The sequence below is a fragment of the Mandrillus leucophaeus genome, unplaced genomic scaffold, assembly GCF_000951045.1.
Source record: "Mandrillus leucophaeus isolate KB7577 unplaced genomic scaffold, Mleu.le_1.0 Scaffold4, whole genome shotgun sequence".
Taxonomy (NCBI): domain Eukaryota; kingdom Metazoa; phylum Chordata; class Mammalia; order Primates; family Cercopithecidae; genus Mandrillus; species Mandrillus leucophaeus.
The window spans coordinates 2,337,125-2,349,590 of NW_012104253.1; the positions used below are offsets into that span (position 1 = coordinate 2,337,125).

At 44.4% G+C, this 12,466-nt stretch overlaps 1 protein-coding gene across 1 annotated transcript in view; it reads right to left on the bottom strand.

Annotated features, from left to right (window-relative positions):
- The window catches only part of PPP2R5C (protein phosphatase 2, regulatory subunit B', gamma), a 180,740-nt gene that overhangs the window by 162,494 nt on the left and 5,780 nt on the right, over positions 1-12,466 (bottom strand). The gene's annotated exons all lie outside the window — the stretch shown is intronic.

The window sequence follows — 12,466 nt, forward strand, 5'->3', positions numbered from 1 at the left end:
GGCTGTTTATAAGACCCTACCCCACCTTGCCTGTGCCCGGCTCCCTACCTCCATCCCTCCCGCTCTGCCTACCCTCACTTCTCCTTAGCCAACTGAACACCTGGCAGTGGACACGACATACTCACTTCTTCCATGGGGTCTCTGCACTACCTGCTGCCTCTGGCTGAGTGAATATCTTGCCCTAGATCTTTGCACTGTGGCCTCCTTCTTGACATTTACATTTTCACTTTTCATGTCACCTGCTTGGTGAGACCATCCCTGACCCCTTGAGGCAGCCTCCCAATCTCCAGCAGAGGGGCTGCCAGAGGGTCCTGTCCACCAGCAGTGTGTGGAGCCATGTGAGGGGTTTTGGTTGTCACCATGGTGTTGAGATCCCCAGGGCCACTGCTCTGCAAAGGTGAGACGCTCTCACGCCCAATGTCACTAGTGCCCTGCGGAAAACACCTGCAGCACCGCACTCTGTTTTTGTGCCCTCACTGGAGGCACAGTCCACGAGTGCAGGAACTCTGCACTCTCCATGGTGCTCAGCACATGCTGGATCTCAGAATGAACCTGCTGGATGACTGAGAATGAAGGAATCCCCTGGAGGGAAGCCGCAATGTCAGAGAAAACAGCCAAGATAAACAGAAACATGATACAGAGAGAGGGTATGATCCCTCCAGGGGACAGAAGGGGGACCTGACTCCAGAGCCCAGCCTCTGCCACACTGCACAGCTTCCCCGATCTGGACAGTGGCCCCATTCCTAATCAGCAGGACAGTCAAAGCGGCTGTGCTCTGTGAAGCAGGTCTGAGAACGGGAGGAAGATGAAGGGAGAAGCTTGATTTCCGTATTATTTATTTATTTATCTATTTATTTTTTGAGACGGAGTTGCACTCTGTCACCCAGGCTGGAGTGCAGTGGTGCAATCTCGGCTCATTGCAACCTCTGCCTCCCGGGTTCAAGGGATTCTCCTGCCTCAGCCTGCTGAATAGCTGGGACAGCAGGCACATGCCACCGCGCTTGGCTAATTTTATTTTTTATTTTTTTAAAAAAATTTTTAGTAGAGACGAGGTTTCACCATGCTGGCCAGGCTGGTCTTGAACTCCTGACCTTAGGTGATCCGCCCGACTCGGCCTCCCAAAGTGCTAGGATTACAGGCGTGAGCCACTGCACCCAGCTGTATTACTGTATTTTTTAACCATGTGTGTTTTGGCCCCAAAATAAATAAATAAATAAGAGAAAATGTCTATAAAAGACTAGGAGGACAAAAGGTCTTAACCGCTCTTGGGTCTGTCCAGGTCCCACTCTTATGGGCAATGGAGTCTTTCTCATATGGGTATCAGGTGTAGGCCAACCACAGACCAAACAGCAGACAGGGGCTCCCTCCCGTCTCACCACACACTCCCTCTTCTTCTTGCTCTTCTCTTTTGCCAATATATGCCTTCTCTTCCTTTAAATTTAACCTTAACTTTGATATTTCATATGAAGAGTGATAGCTAACAAAATACGTTAAACTAAATTAAATACACTCACATAAGAATTATTTTGGAAAATACTGTTAGGGTCTGAAGTAGCTCTGTCCATTAGAGCTTTCTGTGAAGCCGCAAATGTTCCACATCTGCTGGTCCACAGAGTAGCTGCTGGCCACATGTGGCTACTGAGCATCTGAAATGTGGCCTGTGCAACTGAGGGACTGAATTATTTACATAATTTTAACTTTCATTAATTTAAATTTAAATTTAAAATAGCCATATGCAGCAAACTATGAACATCTTGGCCAGGGCAGGTCTAACCCCTTCAGAGCCCCTTAGTACTTTGATTTTACTACTGGGCAATGCCAGCCCTTGGTCAGAGCTAACACCTGCAGGCTGCAGGGTATCTGAAATTAATCTCTTGAGGGCCATTTTTGTTGTTGTTGCTGTTGAGGTGGAGTCTCACTCTGTCACCCAGGCTGGAGTATAGTGGTGCAATCTCAGCTCACTGCAACCTCTGCCTCCCAGGTTCAAGCGATTCTCATGCCTCAGCCTCCCGAGTAGCTGGGATTACAGGTGCCTGCCACTGCGCCCAGCTAATTTTTGTAGTTTTAGAGGAGATGGGGTTTCACCATCATGGCCAGACTGGTCTTGAACTCCTGACCTCGTGACCCACCCCGCCTGGGCCTCCCAAATTGCTGGGATTATAGGCATGAGCCACCGCGCCCGGCTGCTCAATCTTATATTAAAAAAATGTATACCAGACAGTGTGGTGGCACGCACCTGTAATCCCAGCTACTTGGGAGGCTGGGGCAGGAGAACAGCTTGAATCCGGGAGGCGGAGGTTGTGGTGAGCCAAGATCGCGCCACTGCACTCCAGCCTGGGTGACAGTGTGAGACTCCATCTCAAACACACACACACACACGCACACGCGCACACACACACACGCACACGCGCACACACACACACACACACACACACGATGAAGAAAAAGCCAAATGTCCTTAATAAAGCAATTTTTTCCCCTTCTGGAGAGCTTAATTTCCAGGCTTGTTCTCTCACTCCCCCAGGTGGAGAACATGAAGATGACAATGTTGTCTGGGTTTGGGAAGCAGCACTTGTTTCACTGCAGGAGCACTGGGGAGTCTCTGCTTAACACAACACACTGACAGGAACGTGCGAGGTGCTTAGATAGGACGTTGTGCTAAACCAGACACCGCTGTGCCCTGCCCTTCGCAGGTACCCAGTGTTTTAGGAAACACTGGAGACCTGTCTTCAAATGGAAATATTCCAGATGAATCTTCCTGTGATTTAGGAAAACATCACCGCATTTCATGTTGGTGGCAGGCGGACTCACTCAGCTCCGCTAAGGATGCAGGTGGAAACCCTTCCACCATCACATGGCAGGGCCATAAGCTGCTGTTCACCCTGCTGTTGCTTTAATGTAGGAACTTTGAGCATCTTTCTTGAACTGGAAAACTTCAGATTTCGTATCATTTGCTTGATGAGCTCTTTCTAGAATTGCATATACTGTAGCGAAGCTTTTACTGAAAGAAGGAGAGGAATGCTGATCTTATCTACTGGCCTTAACCATAATACACACCCTAGGATCCACTGGCTTTCTGGAGCTCCATAATTTAGTGGTGAGCCTGTGTCTGCTTAGATGCTTTAAAGCATCTGATTTTCTCACCCAAAACTCCAGGTGGCTCTTTACATGAAATGGCTTCCATCTTGTCCCATCCACTCAAGGACAACAAGATCTAACTGAATGGGGGCCAAGTTACTCCTAAGTATACTGGATGTCCAGAAGCAACAGGTGCTACACTTCAAAAATGATGGGAACGGCCAATACTTCCGTTCCTAACGGGTCAATACTTCCTTATTCTTTTTTATCTCCTCAATCCTCAACACAGTGCTCGCACAGAACAAGACGTGCTCAAAACAAAACCTATCTTATAAAACACATTAAATAGATATGTAACTATGCTCTACTGAGAAACATTCCCAAAATAAATTTAAATTAAGATATACAAAGCACAAAAGATCACAGGGAAACCTTTACAGTCACATACCAACATTTAACAACAGACTGCACAAATGATGCTGGTGCCTGAGATTATAACACCATATTTTTATGGTATCTTTTCTATGTTTAGATACACAAATGCTTGCCATTGTGTTACAGGTGCCTACAGGGTTCAGTACAATGACATGCTGCACAGGTGTGTAGCCTGGAGTGACAGGCTATTCCCTAGGCCCTAGGTGTGTAGCAGACTGTACCACCTGTTTGTGTTAAGCACATGCCATCATGTTTACAAAATGACAACATCGCCTAACAGCGGAGCTCTCAGAATGTACCCCCCTCATTAAGCGATGCGTAACTGTATTTAAATGGAAATCCTATTTTGAAATGCTTTAATTAAAATAAGATCTTATGAGGTTATACTTTTTACCACTGACCTTTTAACCAAGATCTTATGAGACTACACTTTTTCCCACTAAGTATGTAAAAGAAAACTAAGAAAAAACCAAAATACTCTAGTTTTTAAATTTTTCACCAGACATTAGAAAAAGACCTAAATACCATAATCGTCTGCTTTAGAATAATGTTATTTATTTAAAATGAATTACACTGAATAAAAATTCTACATTAAAATTCCCTTATTGGATCAAAAAAGTGATATATAAGCCTCTTAATAAACAAGTTGTTTTATTGTTGTTGCTGATTTACAGTATCAGAAAAATCAGCAACCTAACTGATTTGAAGCTCTCCTTTTCAGTACTTTCAGAACCCACCAACTCAATACTTCTTGACTCTAGGTCCTAATATATACGGCAAGATCAAAGAAGAATCAAACTCAACTGATGCCTTCGAGGACTGAATCTAGCTAGGAAGGCAAGTCACAGGGGAACAAAGGTCATCTAACACAGGATACGTGGCAGAGAACTATGCACAGCCAGCCACTGATCTAGTAAGTAATTGCTATAAGCATTTAAAAGATGGAAAACGCATAGTCCAAGATGGTGAGAAACAGCTTCACTGACGTTTCTGGATAGATGAGCTTAAGTTGGAGCTACAAAGATGAAAGGGGCCGGGCACGGTGGCTCATGCCTATAATCCCAGCACTTTGGGAGGCTGAGGAGGGCAGATCACGAGGTCAGGCGATCCAGACCACCCTGGCTAACATGGTGAAACCCCATCTCTACTAAAAATACAAAAAAATGAGCTGGGTGTGGTGGCAGGCGCCTGTAGTCCCAGCTACTTGGGAGGCTGAGGCAGGAGAATGGCATGAACCTGGGAGGCAGAGCTTGCAGTGAGCCAAGATTGCGCCACTGCACTCCAGCCTGGGTGACACAGCGAGACTCCATCTCCAAAAAAAAAAAAAAAAACAAAACCCACACACACAAAAAACGATGAAAGGAGTCAGATGGCCAGCAGAGGATGGGGGAAGAGTATTCTAAAACAGTGGTTCTCAAAGTGTGGTCTGGGGACCGGAGGGTGTCCCTTGACCCTTTCAGGGGTCCACAAGGTCAAAACTGCTTTTATGATAACATGAAGACGTGATTTGCCCTTTAAAGTGTCATTATGGGGAGTTTTTCACAGGCTACACATACAAAATCAGAAGAGCTTGCGTGCAGGGGCAGACAGCTACCTTCGACAGAGCCAGATGTTAAAGAGATTTGCAAAAACAGAGCCATGCCACTTTTCTCAGCAAATTAAAAAAAAAATTCTTTCCACATAAACGTTTTTTATGCCGACATGTGATGGGTGTTATTGTTATTATTAGCTGAACTATTTAAAAACTTTCAGCTTTAATTTCTAAGGAAAAATATCAGTATATATACATAACCCACTAAATAAAAGCTCTTTGGGGTGCTCGATCATTTTGAAGAGTATAAAGGAGTGATCCCCCTTCTGTGTAAGCACTCACTGCTGTTCTAAAGGAAATACAATGCTCAGATGTATATGTGCCAGGCATGGTTTGTAAGCAAATGTACATACTCCATAGTGCAGTGGCTCAACAGGGGGCGATTTGATCCTCCAGGAGATGTTAGGCAATGTCTGGAGGCATTTTGGTCGTCACACTTGGTGGGGGCCGTGGGCCACTGGCATTGAGGGGTAAGGCCCGGGACGCTGGTGAATGTCCTACAAAGTACAGGGCCACTGGGCAGCCCCGCGACAAAACATCTGGCCCCACAGTCAAGTATTCCGATTGGAACCCTTGGTCTAGAGCGGTGGAGGTCACAAAGGAGGTACCTGGGGTCTACCGACCTTGCAGCTTGTGATGTAGGACGGGAATGGGGGCTAGAGGAGGGAGCCACTTAAGGAAGAACCCACCACTCTCTCATGCCCCAAGGGCAGCAAGCTCAGGACAGCTGCCTGCTAACAACCCCAAAGCTCGGGGCTGCGCTGCGGCTGCAGTGACTGTGGGGGAAGGATCCGCCCTGCAGCACCTCTTTCCCATGCCCCTGGGCTCTAAGGAAAGACCATGGGGAGGCGCTGGGAAGAGTGAGCCAAGACGCAGCAATTAAAAGCAAAGGATTCCATTTGCTCCATAATCATTACATATGAATTTCAAAAAGATTTTTAAAGTATTATTTCTCTTGGTCTTCTCTGGGTTTCACCGAAGTTCAGCTTAGGGTTATATGGAAAAAGTTGGGAAAAGACTGATGGAAGCGAAGGCATGGGAGGTTCTAGCGCAAGCCCCAAGCTCAGAAGTGAGCCTACAGGGTGTCAGGAGCCCTCCTTGGAGGGGTCATACCGAACAAAAGGACTGTCCTTGTCTTCCTCCCACTAACTCAGGTGAAAACTTGCTACAGAGACTGTGAAAAGAAGGAGTATTTCTTGCAAAGATATTTTTCATAAAAATGTTGTTAACATTTAATGGGTGTATTATTAGATAAATATTTTTTAAATTTCAGTTTTAATTTCTAAAAAAATTACTCCTCGCCTAGCGCCTATGCGACCCAAGGCGACTGTCAGTCTCCCTAGGTCTAGACCATCAGAGTGGTGGCACCGGAATGTAAAGGGAGAGATTGTAACAGGAAAAAAGTTGTTACTAAAGGTAGAAGGTGGCAAAGCTAGCTAAGGAGTTGGAGAGAGGACTGTTCTTTCTCTTCAGCAACAGATATTATGTAAGAGTTGCTGTAGAGACTTTCAAACAAAACTCAGCTGAAGCAGGTGTAAAATATATGACAATACTCAAACAACCTTTAATGTGTTTAAAACAAATCACTTTACAAAAAGCATGAACACTTAAAAATGTAACATTGGACACAGTACACAAACTTAAAAGAAACAACACCCACCTATGGTCTGATCTTACAAAATGGACTTGAGGAATCTCAGAGCAATTTATTAACATTCTAAATAATCAGAAAATGTGCCTAGTTATGTTTCCACAGATTTGAAAGTTACACTGAGAACAGATGCTCAAAAGTGAGTCTCCTTTGTTAATCTCCACAGAATTTTCCAACTTCAGGTGACCCATGAGCCCATTTATTGCCTCGTTCCTTAGACTTCCTATGAAATAAATCAGCAATAAGGAGTGGGAAGAAACTTTTATTTCCAGGACACATGTACATAAGCAACAAGTCAAAATTAACCATTCTATCTGAAAGAGAAGAAACATGTACCAACACATGTCATTCAAAGAGAAGTTTCTAGAATAAGGCAAAAGTTACAGGGCAGCAGTTATGACCTTTAACAGAATTTTGCTACACTGAAAGATACAGCCTGCCATACCTGCAGGGAAAATGTCTTTCAAGAGGGATAGCACCCCATCTGTCCCATACATTTAAAAAGAGCCTAATCTTAAACTCATCCAATCATTTTAGGGATGAGAAAACAGGGTCACACAAATTAGGTGACATCATTTATGACAAAGCAAGAATCGGCATGTTTATTTTCTAACCCCCAGGCTGAAATATTTTCCACTCTACCACTCTATCCTATACTCCAGGACTTTATCTGTCTTACTGAAAAACCCAAACCATCAAATATCCCCTTGTTCTACCCAAGAATTGTTCTGCAACATACGCCACCTGCTTTCTTGCTTTCTATGAGGCTGAAGAATAGCCAGGCAGGATTTGATTATACGGACTTGCCATATACTTGAAGTAGTGTGTTACGTCAACCAGAGGCCAGCTTCTTGAATGCTTTCTCTGTTGGGATTATTTCCATGCCGTCTGGCTGCTCTGCCCTGGGCACGTCCCTGCTTTGCACATCTCTTAAGGCTGTGAAGCCCCAAGTAGGGTAACTGTCCCATCAGAAGGTGAGTTCACTGGGTAATGGGAGCAACTGCTCATTGTGAAGGTGACATGATGTTAAAAGGCTTGAAAGGGGCTGGGCGTGGTGACTCACATCTGTAATCCCAGCACTTTGGGATGCTGAGGTGGGCACCTGGGGTCTACCGACCTTGCAGCTTGTGATGTAGGACGGGAATGGGGGCTAGAGGAGGGAGCCACTTAAGGAAGAACCCACCACTCTCTCATGCCCCAAGGGCAGCAAGCTCAGGACAGCTGCCTGCTAACAACCCCAAAGCTCGGGGCTGCGCTGCGGCTGCAGTGACTGTGGGGGAAGGATCCGCCCTGCAGCACCTCTTTCCCATGCCCCTGGGCTCTAAGGAAAGACCATGGGGAGGCGCTGGGAAGAGTGAGCCAAGACGCAGCAATTAAAAGCAAAGGATTCCATTTGCTCCATAATCATTACATATGAATTTCAAAAAGATTTTTAAAGTATTATTTCTCTTGGTCTTCTCTGGGTTTCACCGAAGTTCAGCTTAGGGTTATATGGAAAAAGTTGGGAAAAGACTGATGGAAGCGAAGGCATGGGAGGTTCTAGCGCAAGCCCCAAGCTCAGAAGTGAGCCTACAGGGTGTCAGGAGCCCTCCTTGGAGGGGTCATACCGAACAAAAGGACTGTCCTTGTCTTCCTCCCACTAACTCAGGTGAAAACTTGCTACAGAGACTGTGAAAAGAAGGAGTATTTCTTGCAAAGATATTTTTCATAAAAATGTTGTTAACATTTAATGGGTGTATTATTAGATAAATATTTTTTAAATTTCAGTTTTAATTTCTAAAAAAATTACTCCTCGCCTAGCGCCTATGCGACCCAAGGCGACTGTCAGTCTCCCTAGGTCTAGACCATCAGAGTGGTGGCACCGGAATGTAAAGGGAGAGATTGTAACAGGAAAAAAGTTGTTACTAAAGGTAGAAGGTGGCAAAGCTAGCTAAGGAGTTGGAGAGAGGACTGTTCTTTCTCTTCAGCAACAGATATTATGTAAGAGTTGCTGTAGAGACTTTCAAACAAAACTCAGCTGAAGCAGGTGTAAAATATATGACAATACTCAAACAACCTTTAATGTGTTTAAAACAAATCACTTTACAAAAAGCATGAACACTTAAAAATGTAACATTGGACACAGTACACAAACTTAAAAGAAACAACACCCACCTATGGTCTGATCTTACAAAATGGACTTGAGGAATCTCAGAGCAATTTATTAACATTCTAAATAATCAGAAAATGTGCCTAGTTATGTTTCCACAGATTTGAAAGTTACACTGAGAACAGATGCTCAAAAGTGAGTCTCCTTTGTTAATCTCCACAGAATTTTCCAACTTCAGGTGACCCATGAGCCCATTTATTGCCTCGTTCCTTAGACTTCCTATGAAATAAATCAGCAATAAGGAGTGGGAAGAAACTTTTATTTCCAGGACACATGTACATAAGCAACAAGTCAAAATTAACCATTCTATCTGAAAGAGAAGAAACATGTACCAACACATGTCATTCAAAGAGAAGTTTCTAGAATAAGGCAAAAGTTACAGGGCAGCAGTTATGACCTTTAACAGAATTTTGCTACACTGAAAGATACAGCCTGCCATACCTGCAGGGAAAATGTCTTTCAAGAGGGATAGCACCCCATCTGTCCCATACATTTAAAAAGAGCCTAATCTTAAACTCATCCAATCATTTTAGGGATGAGAAAACAGGGTCACACAAATTAGGTGACATCATTTATGACAAAGCAAGAATCGGCATGTTTATTTTCTAACCCCCAGGCTGAAATATTTTCCACTCTACCACTCTATCCTATACTCCAGGACTTTATCTGTCTTACTGAAAAACCCAAACCATCAAATATCCCCTTGTTCTACCCAAGAATTGTTCTGCAACATACGCCACCTGCTTTCTTGCTTTCTATGAGGCTGAAGAATAGCCAGGCAGGATTTGATTATACGGACTTGCCATATACTTGAAGTAGTGTGTTACGTCAACCAGAGGCCAGCTTCTTGAATGCTTTCTCTGTTGGGATTATTTCCATGCCGTCTGGCTGCTCTGCCCTGGGCACGTCCCTGCTTTGCACATCTCTTAAGGCTGTGAAGCCCCAAGTAGGGTAACTGTCCCATCAGAAGGTGAGTTCACTGGGTAATGGGAGCAACTGCTCATTGTGAAGGTGACATGATGTTAAAAGGCTTGAAAGGGGCTGGGCGTGGTGACTCACATCTGTAATCCCAGCACTTTGGGATGCTGAGGTGGGCGGATCACCTGAGGTCAGGAGTTTGAGACTAGCCTGGCCAACATAGTAAAACCCTGTCTCTACTAAAAATACACACACACACACACATAAATTAGCTGGGCATGGTGGCAGGAGCCTGTAATCCCAGCTACTTGGGAGGCTGAGGCAGGAGGATCACTTGAACCTGGAAGGTGGAGGCTGCAGTGAGCCGAGATCACGCCATTGCACTCCAGCATGGGAACAAGAGCAAAACTCGGTCTCAAAAATAAAATAAAATAAAATAAAATAAAAGGGCTTGAAAGCAACATGGGACTGTCAAGCCTATTTAAACCGTTCAGGTTAAAATATTCAAGTTAAGAGTAATACTGAAAGAGAGGAGAGGGAAAAAGTGTGCAATAATGGTTTAATTCACCTGCATGAGTCAATCATATTTGGTAAGTGGGTGGAACTAGAAGTGAAGCAGTCAGCTGAAGACTGAGGGGAAAAAAAACAATAATAAAAAAGTTAAGGGTCAACTCAAAGGTCAAATGAACAGAAGTGTCCCAATTTGTATTCCTGAAAAACAATTTACACAGTGATCTGCCAAGTGTCAAGCTTAATATGCCATGTTGCCTCTGGTATCCTTATGAGGAAGCAGTGAAGGGCCCAACATTTCAGTATTTTTCAGTGGTAATTTCAAGCTCTGTAGCTCCAGCTCTTAGACAGTAGCACTAGAAAAAATACAAAAAGACAAGTGGGGCATCATACTCAGGCACTGCAGGCTACACCGCAGGTCTTACATGGCTGGCAAACTGCTTTCAAAATACACATTTCACATAGTAGTGGTTTTGGTATCTTTGAGTTACTGACAGACTTTTCAGATTTAAACTTAACATTATTCATCCTTACAGCCAGGATCTTCCTACTAAAAATAGGAATAAATGAAATATATACATTGATGCTCCTTTGCATAAGGAATATCCCTAAAGTAAGAGGATATAGGTACGTTAGCAAGAAAGTTATGGGGAGAAGAAATCTTAGCTGTTTTAATGAAAGCTCAAAAGACCAAAAAAAAAAAAAAAAAGGCATATCGCATACACCTCCATGAAGCACCTACATTTTGTCTTCATCTAAATGAATTTAGTCAAAAGGGTGACAGGGAAGAAATAAGCAAGTAAAATCCAAGCATGGCATAGTAAACCTCAGTTGTCTGCTATAAAGACAGGGAGGGACAGACTGGCACAAATGATCCTAACTATTGACATTTAAGGAACCTTTTGGATTTCTGCTTTTTGCTTTGGGGAGGGCAACAGATTTGCTGGAATAAACCACCTGCTGAAGAGGAGGGAGGTTCAGAATACACCAAGTGATAGAAAAGAGAGAACGCAGAGCTAAAAAAAAGTCCACTGCAGATCATCGCCAGTTCACTGTGCTTCCCAGACAGAACTGAACTCATTCTAATTTGGCTTACAGGAGGAAGTCTGACACTGGCAAATAAATGTCGTTTGTGATAAGACTGGGACCTCAATGATCCAGCTCTGGAGAAATGACACTCTATTAAGCCAATTATCTGCTAGCCGTGGATTCAAAAGGACCCATCAGCTCTGCCTGGGTCCACGCAGCTCCTGAACCCTTGGCCCCAGGTGCTCCAGTTCAACAATAAGTCACAAGGAAGAAAAGGCAAAGGAAAGTGGTGACTCTGCAAATCCTCTGAAGGCACTTCACGGTGTGAAGGAACAGTATCAACCTTGTTCAAGTAGATGCAGTCCTCACTTGGCATTCCAGCTGTTCCTCAATGAGGCCAAAGCCAAGAAGCAAAGAAATTCACAAGTGGCCAATGCACGCGCGTGCACGCACACAGGCGTGCACACACACACATACAGAATGTGAACAACAATAACATATCAAAATCAGGTAAATTTTTCAAATACCAACATTACGGGGGAAAGAGGCCAAGGAATCATCAACAGAAATAGGGAGCTAGCCCAGGACGTCAGTAGCAGAGATAGTATGAAGGAAAACAAAGGTGATGGAAGAAAAAGAACCAACCACTGAGTCGCCTGGCAGCTTGCAAAGAAGTGGTGGTGGCGGGGGATGACCCTAAAGCTAAAAGCAACATAGCAACACCCACCATAGACCCCATAACACCAACCTATACAAGAGGGCTGCTGGGTTTGAGGTGTGGGAAATGAACTTAAAAATACCAGCTCCAGGCTGGGCACAGTGGCTCAGGCCTATAATTCCAGCACTTTGGGAGGCTGAGGTGGGCAGGTCACGAGGTCAGGAGTTCAAGACCAGCCTGACCAACATGGTGAAACCCCATCTCTAATAAAAATACAAAAATTAGCCAGGCATGGTGGTGGGCACCCGTAATCCCAGCTACTCAGGAGGCTGAGGCAGGAGAATCGCTTGAACTCAGGAGGCAGAAGTTGCAGTGAGCTGAGATCGAGCCACTGCATTCCAGCCTGGGTGGCAGAGTGAGACTCCATTAAAAAAAAAAAAAAAAATT